We start from the raw sequence: 12,876 nt of genomic DNA on the forward strand, positions 1-12,876 counted from the left end.
CATAAGTAAGGAGACATAAGCTTTGGGTGTTTATCCGGGCACATTCCACTCTAATTTACACCCAAGGAACACTACTTCCAGGAAGGTACTCTTTCCCTAGTAACCAGTGTGGGGAACGTAGAAATGCTGCCGCCCTGTGCCCGTTTGCCCCAAGAGCACTTTTGAAACCTGTGCTAAAGGTCACTGCGTATTCACAAGGACTGCAGTGCTCTAAATGACACCTGCCAACAAAATATGTTGAGGGATGTAATGGCCAAAAAAATTCAAAATGTGACACATACTTCAAGAAACCATTTGAATAGGTAAGCTGTACTCACTCTTTAAAAAACAATAAAAAAGTACATGGCTATAAGCTCCATATAAGGAATTATTAGACACATGCAAATCCAGCCACAAAAACGTATCACCTCACACCAGTCAGAATGACCGTGAGCACAAAAAATACAAACAGTAAATGCTGAAGAGGTTGTGAAGAAACGCATACCCTCAACTTTAATTGGCTCATAAACTTGTAAGTGCCGCTAATGAAAATAGAATGGAACAGTCTTTAAAAGGTAAACCTTGAGATACCATATGATCCCACAGTTCCACTCCTTGGCCTATAACCTAGGAAGACAGAAATGGAATGACACATTCAGGCAAAACTGCACTGCAGCAGAGTTACAAGAGCCAAAACCTAGAAACAAACAAAATGTCCATCAGGAGACGAATGGACAAAGAATAACTTGTACATGTACAGGTGGATTATTAGCCATGGGAAAAAAATGAAACAATGCAGTTGGCAGACCCATAGATGACTCTGGAGGTAGTCACACAACTTGAAGTAAGTCAGAAAGCGAAAGACACGTATCCTATGATATCAATCATAGGTGTTACCCAAAAATTGATACCAATGAAGATATTTCCACAGAGAAAGGCAATCACGGGTTTATTAAACAGACTTATGATTAACCAATTGGAAAGTTGCGAAGATCGGATACATTAGGATATTGGAGTTAACGGAGATATGCAAACACACGTGACATATGTAATCACAAAATACCCGCAGAATTTCAAGAGAAGACTACTCAACACTGTGTCATAACCTACATGGCAAATGGATCCCAAGATGAATACATATACGTATCGGTGCCAAAAACACACACATCTGGCTCACGTAGAACACACAAAACATCATCATCAAATCTGCTGCGATAAAAAATAAAAATTAAAATACGAACAAGAATTAATGGGGCACAAAACTATGGGGGTGCTTCCTGGCTCATTCCATCCTAACATACAACCTTGCAACACAGCTTCCAGGAAATCTCTGTTGACTTAGTAACCAGATTTAAGAATGGAGAAATGCCGCAGCCTGGTGACCGTCTCCTGCCAAAGCAGCTTTAAAGACAGGGCTAAGGGTCCCATTATATTCACAAGAATTGCAGGCCTGTAAGCGACACCTGCCCTCAAAAATACCTGGGTTGGAATATCTACCTAAAAATTCAAAGAGGGCAACCTTTCAAGGAGAAAATTTCAAGAGGCCTATTTAACTCATTTTTCCCTATCTTTCTTTTTTTCTTGTTCAGCAAAGAAGGCCATGGAAAAAGCTTAACATCAGGAATTAATGAAGACATGCAAATCCATTCTACAAAAACGTAAACCTGCCAACAGACAGAACGATCATCAGCAAATAATCTCTAAACAGTAAATGCTCAAGGGGTTTTAGAGAACTGTGTAGCCTGTAGCTGCTGGTGGGATATCAAATGGTAACAGCCAGTAGTGAGAACAGAAAGGAGGTGCGTTTAAAGGTAAAAATTAAGCTACCATACGATCTGGTAGGCCCGGTACTGGGCCTATACCCTGAGAAGACCAGAATCAAAAAGACACAGGCTGACCTCCTTACGAGGCAGCACTTTTTACCCTAGCCACGACTTTGAACAACCAAAATGTCCATCAACACATGAGTGCATACAAAAGAAGTGGTCCATGTATGCAATGGAATATTACTCTGATAAAAAATATAAATTAAATATAAAAAACAAACATAAGTAAGGAGACATATGCTTTGGGTGTTTATTCATACACATTCCACTGTAATGTACAAACAAGGAACACGACTTCAGAGACGTATTGTTTCCCTAGTAACCAGAGTGGGGAATGTAGAAATGCTGCCGCCCCGTGACCCTTTGCCGCCACAGCGGCCTTAAAACCTGTGCTAAAGGTCAATTCATATTCCCAAGGACTGCAGGGCTATAAAGGACCCCTGCCAACAAAATGGTTGAAGGAGGTAATGGCCAAGAACATTCAAAATATGGCGCATACTTTAAGAAACCATTTGAATAGGTAAGCTGTACTCTTTACAAAACAATAAAAAAGTCCATAGCAATAAGCTCAATATAAGGAATTATTAGATATAGGCAAATCCAGCCACAGAAAGCTATCAGCTCACACTGGTCAGAATGACCATCAGCCAAAAAATACAAACAATAAATGCTGAAGAGGTTTTGAAGAAATTCATATCCTCAACTTTAAGTGGCTCGTAAACTGGTAAGTGCCACTAATGAAAATAGAACGGAGAAGCCTTTAAAAGGTAACCATTGCGATACCACATGATCGCGAAGACCCACTCCTTGGCCTATAACCTGGGAAGACAGAAATGGAATGACACATTCAGGCAAAACTGCACTGCAGCAGTATAACAATAGCCAAGACATGGAAACCACCAAAACGTCCATCAAGAGACGTATGGACAAAGAAGAACTGGCACTTGTACAGACGGAATATGAGCCACGGGCAAAAAAAATGAAACAATGCCGTCTGCAGCACCATAGATGAGTCTAGTGGTAATCACAACTTGAAGTAACTCAGAAAGTGAAGGACACTTATCCTGTGATATCACTTAATGGTGTTACCTAAAAATTGATACCAGTGAAGGTTTTTCACAGAGCAAGGCAATCAAAGATTCGATCAACAAACGTATGGTTAACCAAATGGAAAGGTTTGAGGATTGGATAAATTAGCATATTGCGGGAAACAGAGCTACGCCAACACATGTGAAATATATAAGCACCAAATACCTACGGAATACCAAGAGAAGACTACTCAACGTTGTGTCGTAAGCCACATGGGAAATGGATCCGAAGATGAACAGATATGTGTATTTGTGTGCAAGAAACACATCTTGCACACCTAGAACAAACAAAACGTTGTAATCGAATTTGCTGTGATAACAGATAAAAATTAAATTAAGAAAAGCCAACAAGAAGTAATGAGACATAAACTAATGGGGGGTTTTCCTGGCATACTCCATTCTAACGTACAAGTTGGAACGTTACACACAGGAAGGCTCTCTTGCCCTTGTAACCAGATTTGGGAATGGAGAAATGCCGCAGCCATGCGACCGTGTCCTGCAAAAGCAGCTTCAAACACAGGGCTAAGGGTCACCTAATATTCACAAGAATTGCAGATCTGTAAATGACACCTGCCCTCAAAACAAATCCTGGCTTCGAATATCGACGGAAAATTCAAAAGAGGGCAACCTTTCAAGAAGACAGTTTCAAGAGTATGTTTAACTCACATTTTTTTTCCTTCTTGGTTCTTTTTGGTTTCACAAAAATGGAAGAAGCTCAACACCAGGGATTAATAAAGACATGCCAACTCAATCTACAAAAACGTTTACCTGACAACAGTCAGAATGATCATCAGCAAAAAAGCTCTAAACAATAAATGCTCAAGGGGTTTTAGAGAACTGTGTACCCTCTAGCTGCTGCTGGGAGGTCAAATAGTAGCAGCCAGTGGTGAGAACTTAAAGGAGGTGCGTTTAAGGGTAAAAATTGAGCTACCATATGATCTGGTAGCTCGCTACTGGCTCTATCACCTGACAATACCAGAATCAAAAAGACACAGGCTGACAATCCTACGATGCAGCACTATTTACCCTAGCCAAGACTTGGAAGAACCAAAATTTCCATCAACACATGAATGCACAAAGAACAAGTGGTCCATGTACAAGATGGAGTATTACTCCGATAAAAAATATAACTATAAAAAACAAACATAAGTAAGGAGACATAAGCTTTGGGTGTTTATCCGGGCACATTCCACTCTAATTTACACCCAAGGAACACTACTTCCAGGAAGGTACTCTTTCCCTAGTAACCAGTGTGGGGAACGTAGAAATGCTGCCGCCCTGTGCCCGTTTGCCCCAAGAGCACTTTTGAAACCTGTGCTAAAGGTCACTGCGTATTCACAAGGACTGCAGTGCTCTAAATGACACCTGCCAACAAAATATGTTGAGGGATGTAATGGCCAAAAAAATTCAAAATGTGACACATACTTCAAGAAACCATTTGAATAGGTAAGCTGTACTCACTCTTTAAAAAACAATAAAAAAGTACATGGCTATAAGCTCCATATAAGGAATTATTAGACACATGCAAATCCAGCCACAAAAACGTATCACCTCACACCAGTCAGAATGACCGTGAGCACAAAAAATACAAACAGTAAATGCTGAAGAGGTTGTGAAGAAACGCATACCCTCAACTTTAATTGGCTCATAAACTTGTAAGTGCCGCTAATGAAAATAGAATGGAACAGTCTTTAAAAGGTAAACCTTGAGATACCATATGATCCCACAGTTCCACTCCTTGGCCTATAACCTAGGAAGACAGAAATGGAATGACACATTCAGGCAAAACTGCACTGCAGCAGAGTTACAAGAGCCCAAACCTAGAAACAAACAAAATGTCCATCAGGAGACGAATGGACAAAGAATAACTTGTACATGTACAGGTGGATTATTAGCCATGGGAAAAAAATGAAACAATGCAGTTGGCAGACCCATAGATGACTCTGGAGGTAGTCACACAACTTGAAGTAAGTCAGAAAGCGAAAGACACGTATCCTATGATATCAATCATAGGTGTTACCCAAAAATTGATACCAATGAAGATATTTCCACAGAGAAAGGCAATCACGGGTTTATTAAACAGACTTATGATTAACCAATTGGAAAGTTGCGAAGATCGGATACATTAGGATATTGGAGTTAACGGAGATATGCAAACACACGTGACATATGTAATCACAAAATACCCGCAGAATTTCAAGAGAAGACTACTCAACACTGTGTCATAACCTACATGGCAAATGGATCCCAAGATGAATACATATACGTATCGGTGCCAAAAACACACACATCTGGCTCACGTAGAACACACAAAACATCATCATCAAATCTGCTGCGATAAAAATTAAAAAAAGAACAAGAATTAATGGGGCACAAAACTATGGGGGTGCTTCCTGGCTCATTCCATCCTAACATACAACCTTGCAACACAGCTTCCAGGAAATCTCTGTTGACTTAGTAACCAGATTTAAGAATGGAGAAATGCCGCAGCCTGGTGACCGTCTCCTGCCAAAGCAGCTTTAAAGACAGGGCTAAGGGTCCCATTATATTCACAAGAATTGCAGGCCTATAAGCGACACCTGCCCTCAAAAATACCTGGGTTGGAATATCTACCTAAAAATTCAAAGAGGGCAACCTTTCAAGGAGAAAATTTCAAGAGGCCTATTTAACTCATTTTTCCCTATCTTTCTTTTTTTCTTGTTCAGCAAAGAAGGCCATGGAAAAAGCTTAACATCAGGAATTAATGAAGACATGCAAATCCATTCTACAAAAACGTAAACCTGCCAACAGACAGAACGATCATCAGCAAATAATCTCTAAACAGTAAATGCTCAAGGGGTTTTAGAGAACTGTGTAGCCTGTAGCTGCTGGTGGGATATCAAATGGTAACAGCCAGTAGTGAGAACAGAAAGGAGGTGCGTTTAAAGGTAAAAATTAAGCTACCATACGATCTGGTAGGCCCGGTACTGGGCCTATACCCTGAGAAGACCAGAATCAAAAAGACACAGGCTGACCTCCTTACGAGGCAGCACTTTTTACCCTAGCCACGACTTTGAACAACCAAAATGTCCATCAACACATGAGTGCATACAAAAGAAGTGGTCCATGTATGCAATGGAATATTACTCTGATAAAAAATATAAATTAAATATAAAAAACAAACATAAGTAAGGAGACATATGCTTTGGGTGTTTATTCATACACATTCCACTGTAATGTACAAACAAGGAACACGACTTCAGAGACGTATTGTTTCCCTAGTAACCAGAGTGGGGAATGTAGAAATGCTGCCGCCCCGTGACCCTTTGCCGCCACAGCGGCCTTAAAACCTGTGCTAAAGGTCAATTCATATTCCCAAGGACTGCAGGGCTATAAAGGACCCCTGCCAACAAAATGGTTGAAGGAGGTAATGGCCAAGAACATTCAAAATATGGCGCATACTTTAAGAAACCATTTGAATAGGTAAGCTGTACTCTTTACAAAACAATAAAAAAGTCCATAGCAATAAGCTCAATATAAGGAATTATTAGATATAGGCAAATCCAGCCACAGAAAGCTATCAGCTCACACTGGTCAGAATGACCATCAGCCAAAAAATACAAACAATAAATGCTGAAGAGGTTTTGAAGAAATTCATATCCTCAACTTTAAGTGGCTCGTAAACTGGTAAGTGCCACTAATGAAAATAGAACGGAGAAGCCTTTAAAAGGTAACCATTGCGATACCACATGATCGCGAAGACCCACTCCTTGGCCTATAACCTGGGAAGACAGAAATGGAATGACACATTCAGGCAAAACTGCACTGCAGCAGTATAACAATAGCCAAGACATGGAAACCACCAAAACGTCCATCAAGAGACGTATGGACAAAGAAGAACTGGCACTTGTACAGACGGAATATGAGCCACGGGCAAAAAAAATGAAACAATGCCGTCTGCAGCACCATAGATGAGTCTAGTGGTAATCACAACTTGAAGTAACTCAGAAAGTGAAGGACACTTATCCTGTGATATCACTTAATGGTGTTACCTAAAAATTGATACCAGTGAAGGTTTTTCACAGAGCAAGGCAATCAAAGATTCGATCAACAAACGTATGGTTAACCAAATGGAAAGGTTTGAGGATTGGATAAATTAGCATATTGCGGGAAACAGAGCTACGCCAACACATGTGAAATATATAAGCACCAAATACCTACGGAATACCAAGAGAAGACTACTCAACGTTGTGTCGTAAGCCACATGGGAAATGGATCCGAAGATGAACAGATATGTGTATTTGTGTGCAAGAAACACATCTTGCACACCTAGAACAAACAAAACGTTGTAATCGAATTTGCTGTGATAACAGATAAAAATTAAATTAAGAAAAGCCAACAAGAAGTAATGAGACATAAACTAATGGGGGGTTTTCCTGGCATACTCCATTCTAACGTACAAGTTGGAACGTTACACACAGGAAGGCTCTCTTGCCCTTGTAACCAGATTTGGGAATGGAGAAATGCCGCAGCCATGCGACCGTGTCCTGCAAAAGCAGCTTCAAACACAGGGCTAAGGGTCACCTAATATTCACAAGAATTGCAGATCTGTAAATGACACCTGCCCTCAAAACAAATCCTGGCTTCGAATATCGACGGAAAATTCAAAAGAGGGCAACCTTTCAAGAAGACAGTTTCAAGAGTATGTTTAACTCACATTTTTTTTCCTTCTTGGTTTTTTTTGGTTTCACAAAAATGGAAGAAGCTCAACACCAGGGATTAATAAAGACATGCCAACTCAATCTACAAAAACGTTTACCTGACAACAGTCAGAATGATCATCAGCAAAAAAGCTCTAAACAATAAATGCTCAAGGGGTTTTAGAGAACTGTGTACCCTCTAGCTGCTGCTGGGAGGTCAAATAGTAGCAGCCAGTGGTGAGAACTTAAAGGAGGTGCGTTTAAGGGTAAAAATTGAGCTACCATATGATCTGGTAGCTCGCTACTGGCTCTATCACCTGACAATACCAGAATCAAAAAGACACAGGCTGACAATCCTACGATGCAGCACTATTTACCCTAGCCAAGACTTGGAAGAACCAAAATTTCCATCAACACATGAATGCACAAAGAACAAGTGGTCCATGTACAAGATGGAGTATTACTCCGATAAAAAATATAACTATAAAAAACAAACATAAGTAAGGAGACATAAGCTTTGGGTGTTTATCCGGGCACATTCCACTCTAATTTACACCCAAGGAACACTACTTCCAGGAAGGTACTCTTTCCCTAGTAACCAGTGTGGGGAACGTAGAAATGCTGCCGCCCTGTGCCCGTTTGCCCCAAGAGCACTTTTGAAACCTGTGCTAAAGGTCACTGCGTATTCACAAGGACTGCAGTGCTCTAAATGACACCTGCCAACAAAATATGTTGAGGGATGTAATGGCCAAAAAAATTCAAAATGTGACACATACTTCAAGAAACCATTTGAATAGGTAAGCTGTACTCACTCTTTAAAAAACAATAAAAAAGTACATGGCTATAAGCTCCATATAAGGAATTATTAGACACATGCAAATCCAGCCACAAAAACGTATCACCTCACACCAGTCAGAATGACCGTGAGCACAAAAAATACAAACAGTAAATGCTGAAGAGGTTGTGAAGAAACGCATACCCTCAACTTTAATTGGCTCATAAACTTGTAAGTGCCGCTAATGAAAATAGAATGGAACAGTCTTTAAAAGGTAAACCTTGAGATACCATATGATCCCACAGTTCCACTCCTTGGCCTATAACCTAGGAAGACAGAAATGGAATGACACATTCAGGCAAAACTGCACTGCAGCAGAGTTACAAGAGCCCAAACCTAGAAACAAACAAAATGTCCATCAGGAGACGAATGGACAAAGAATAACTTGTACATGTACAGGTGGATTATTAGCCATGGGAAAAAAATGAAACAATGCAGTTGGCAGACCCATAGATGACTCTGGAGGTAGTCACACAACTTGAAGTAAGTCAGAAAGCGAAAGACACGTATCCTATGATATCAATCATAGGTGTTACCCAAAAATTGATACCAATGAAGATATTTCCACAGAGAAAGGCAATCACGGGTTTATTAAACAGACTTATGATTAACCAATTGGAAAGTTGCGAAGATCGGATACATTAGGATATTGGAGTTAACGGAGATATGCAAACACACGTGACATATGTAATCACAAAATACCCGCAGAATTTCAAGAGAAGACTACTCAACACTGTGTCATAACCTACATGGCAAATGGATCCCAAGATGAATACATATACGTATCGGTGCCAAAAACACACACATCTGGCTCACGTAGAACACACAAAACATCATCATCAAATCTGCTGCGATAAAAATTAAAAAAAGAACAAGAATTAATGGGGCACAAAACTATGGGGGTGCTTCCTGGCTCATTCCATCCTAACATACAACCTTGCAACACAGCTTCCAGGAAATCTCTGTTGACTTAGTAACCAGATTTAAGAATGGAGAAATGCCGCAGCCTGGTGACCGTCTCCTGCCAAAGCAGCTTTAAAGACAGGGCTAAGGGTCCCATTATATTCACAAGAATTGCAGGCCTGTAAGCGACACCTGCCCTCAAAAATACCTGGGTTGGAATATCTACCTAAAAATTCAAAGAGGGCAACCTTTCAAGGAGAAAATTTCAAGAGGCCTATTTAACTCATTTTTCCCTATCTTTCTTTTTTTCTTGTTCAGCAAAGAAGGCCATGGAAAAAGCTTAACATCAGGAATTAATGAAGACATGCAAATCCATTCTACAAAAACGTAAACCTGCCAACAGACAGAACGATCATCAGCAAATAATCTCTAAACAGTAAATGCTCAAGGGGTTTTAGAGAACTGTGTAGCCTGTAGCTGCTGGTGGGATATCAAATGGTAACAGCCAGTAGTGAGAACAGAAAGGAGGTGCGTTTAAAGGTAAAAATTAAGCTACCATACGATCTGGTAGGCCCGGTACTGGGCCTATACCCTGAGAAGACCAGAATCAAAAAGACACAGGCTGACCTCCTTACGAGGCAGCACTTTTTACCCTAGCCACGACTTTGAACAACCAAAATGTCCATCAACACATGAGTGCATACAAAAGAAGTGGTCCATGTATGCAATGGAATATTACTCTGATAAAAAATATAAATTAAATATAAAAAACAAACATAAGTAAGGAGACATATGCTTTGGGTGTTTATTCATACACATTCCACTGTAATGTACAAACAAGGAACACGACTTCAGAGACGTATTGTTTCCCTAGTAACCAGAGTGGGGAATGTAGAAATGCTGCCGCCCCGTGACCCTTTGCCGCCACAGCGGCCTTAAAACCTGTGCTAAAGGTCAATTCATATTCCCAAGGACTGCAGGGCTATAAAGGACCCCTGCCAACAAAATGGTTGAAGGAGGTAATGGCCAAGAACATTCAAAATATGGCGCATACTTTAAGAAACCATTTGAATAGGTAAGCTGTACTCTTTACAAAACAATAAAAAAGTCCATAGCAATAAGCTCAATATAAGGAATTATTAGATATAGGCAAATCCAGCCACAGAAAGCTATCAGCTCACACTGGTCAGAATGACCATCAGCCAAAAAATACAAACAATAAATGCTGAAGAGGTTTTGAAGAAATTCATATCCTCAACTTTAAGTGGCTCGTAAACTGGTAAGTGCCACTAATGAAAATAGAACGGAGAAGCCTTTAAAAGGTAACCATTGCGATACCACATGATCGCGAAGACCCACTCCTTGGCCTATAACCTGGGAAGACAGAAATGGAATGACACATTCAGGCAAAACTGCACTGCAGCAGTATAACAATAGCCAAGACATGGAAACCACCAAAACGTCCATCAAGAGACGTATGGACAAAGAAGAACTGGCACTTGTACAGACGGAATATGAGCCACGGGCAAAAAAAATGAAACAATGCCGTCTGCAGCACCATAGATGAGTCTAGTGGTAATCACAACTTGAAGTAACTCAGAAAGTGAAGGACACTTATCCTGTGATATCACTTAATGGTGTTACCTAAAAATTGATACCAGTGAAGGTTTTTCACAGAGCAAGGCAATCAAAGATTCGATCAACAAACGTATGGTTAACCAAATGGAAAGGTTTGAGGATTGGATAAATTAGCATATTGCGGGAAACAGAGCTACGCCAACACATGTGAAATATATAAGCACCAAATACCTACGGAATACCAAGAGAAGACTACTCAACGTTGTGTCGTAAGCCACATGGGAAATGGATCCGAAGATGAACAGATATGTGTATTTGTGTGCAAGAAACACATCTTGCACACCTAGAACAAACAAAACGTTGTAATCGAATTTGCTGTGATAACAGATAAAAATTAAATTAAGAAAAGCCAACAAGAAGTAATGAGACATAAACTAATGGGGGGTTTTCCTGGCATACTCCATTCTAACGTACAAGTTGGAACGTTACACACAGGAAGGCTCTCTTGCCCTTGTAACCAGATTTGGGAATGGAGAAATGCCGCAGCCATGCGACCGTGTCCTGCAAAAGCAGCTTCAAACACAGGGCTAAGGGTCACCTAATATTCACAAGAATTGCAGATCTGTAAATGACACCTGCCCTCAAAACAAATCCTGGCTTCGAATATCGACGGAAAATTCAAAAGAGGGCAACCTTTCAAGAAGACAGTTTCAAGAGTATGTTTAACTCACATTTTTTTTCCTTCTTGGTTTTTTTTGGTTTCACAAAAATGGAAGAAGCTCAACACCAGGGATTAATAAAGACATGCCAACTCAATCTACAAAAACGTTTACCTGACAACAGTCAGAATGATCATCAGCAAAAAAGCTCTAAACAATAAATGCTCAAGGGGTTTTAGAGAACTGTGTACCCTCTAGCTGCTGCTGGGAGGTCAAATAGTAGCAGCCAGTGGTGAGAACTTAAAGGAGGTGCGTTTAAGGGTAAAAATTGAGCTACCATATGATCTGGTAGCTCGCTACTGGCTCTATCACCTGACAATACCAGAATCAAAAAGACACAGGCTGACAATCCTACGATGCAGCACTATTTACCCTAGCCAAGACTTGGAAGAACCAAAATTTCCATCAACACATGAATGCACAAAGAACAAGTGGTCCATGTACAAGATGGAGTATTACTCCGATAAAAAATATAACTATAAAAAACAAACATAAGTAAGGAGACATAAGCTTTGGGTGTTTATCCGGGCACATTCCACTCTAATTTACACCCAAGGAACACTACTTCCAGGAAGGTACTCTTTCCCTAGTAACCAGTGTGGGGAACGTAGAAATGCTGCCGCCCTGTGCCCGTTTGCCCCAAGAGCACTTTTGAAACCTGTGCTAAAGGTCACTGCGTATTCACAAGGACTGCAGTGCTCTAAATGACACCTGCCAACAAAATATGTTGAGGGATGTAATGGCCAAAAAAATTCAAAATGTGACACATACTTCAAGAAACCATTTGAATAGGTAAGCTGTACTCACTCTTTAAAAAACAATAAAAAAGTACATGGCTATAAGCTCCATATAAGGAATTATTAGACACATGCAAATCCAGCCACAAAAACGTATCACCTCACACCAGTCAGAATGACCGTGAGCACAAAAAATACAAACAGTAAATGCTGAAGAGGTTGTGAAGAAACGCATACCCTCAACTTTAATTGGCTCATAAACTTGTAAGTGCCGCTAATGAAAATAGAATGGAACAGTCTTTAAAAGGTAAACCTTGAGATACCATATGATCCCACAGTTCCACTCCTTGGCCTATAACCTAGGAAGACAGAAATGGAATGACACATTCAGGCAAAACTGCACTGCAGCAGAGTTACAAGAGCCCAAACCTAGAAACAAACAAAATGTCCATCAGGAGACGAATGGACAAAGAATAACTTGTACATGTACAGGTGGATTATTAGCCATGGGAAAAAAATGAAACAATGCAGT

Source organism: Lagenorhynchus albirostris, chromosome 2, assembly GCF_949774975.1.
Source record: "Lagenorhynchus albirostris chromosome 2, mLagAlb1.1, whole genome shotgun sequence".
Lineage (NCBI taxonomy): Eukaryota > Metazoa > Chordata > Mammalia > Artiodactyla > Delphinidae > Lagenorhynchus > Lagenorhynchus albirostris.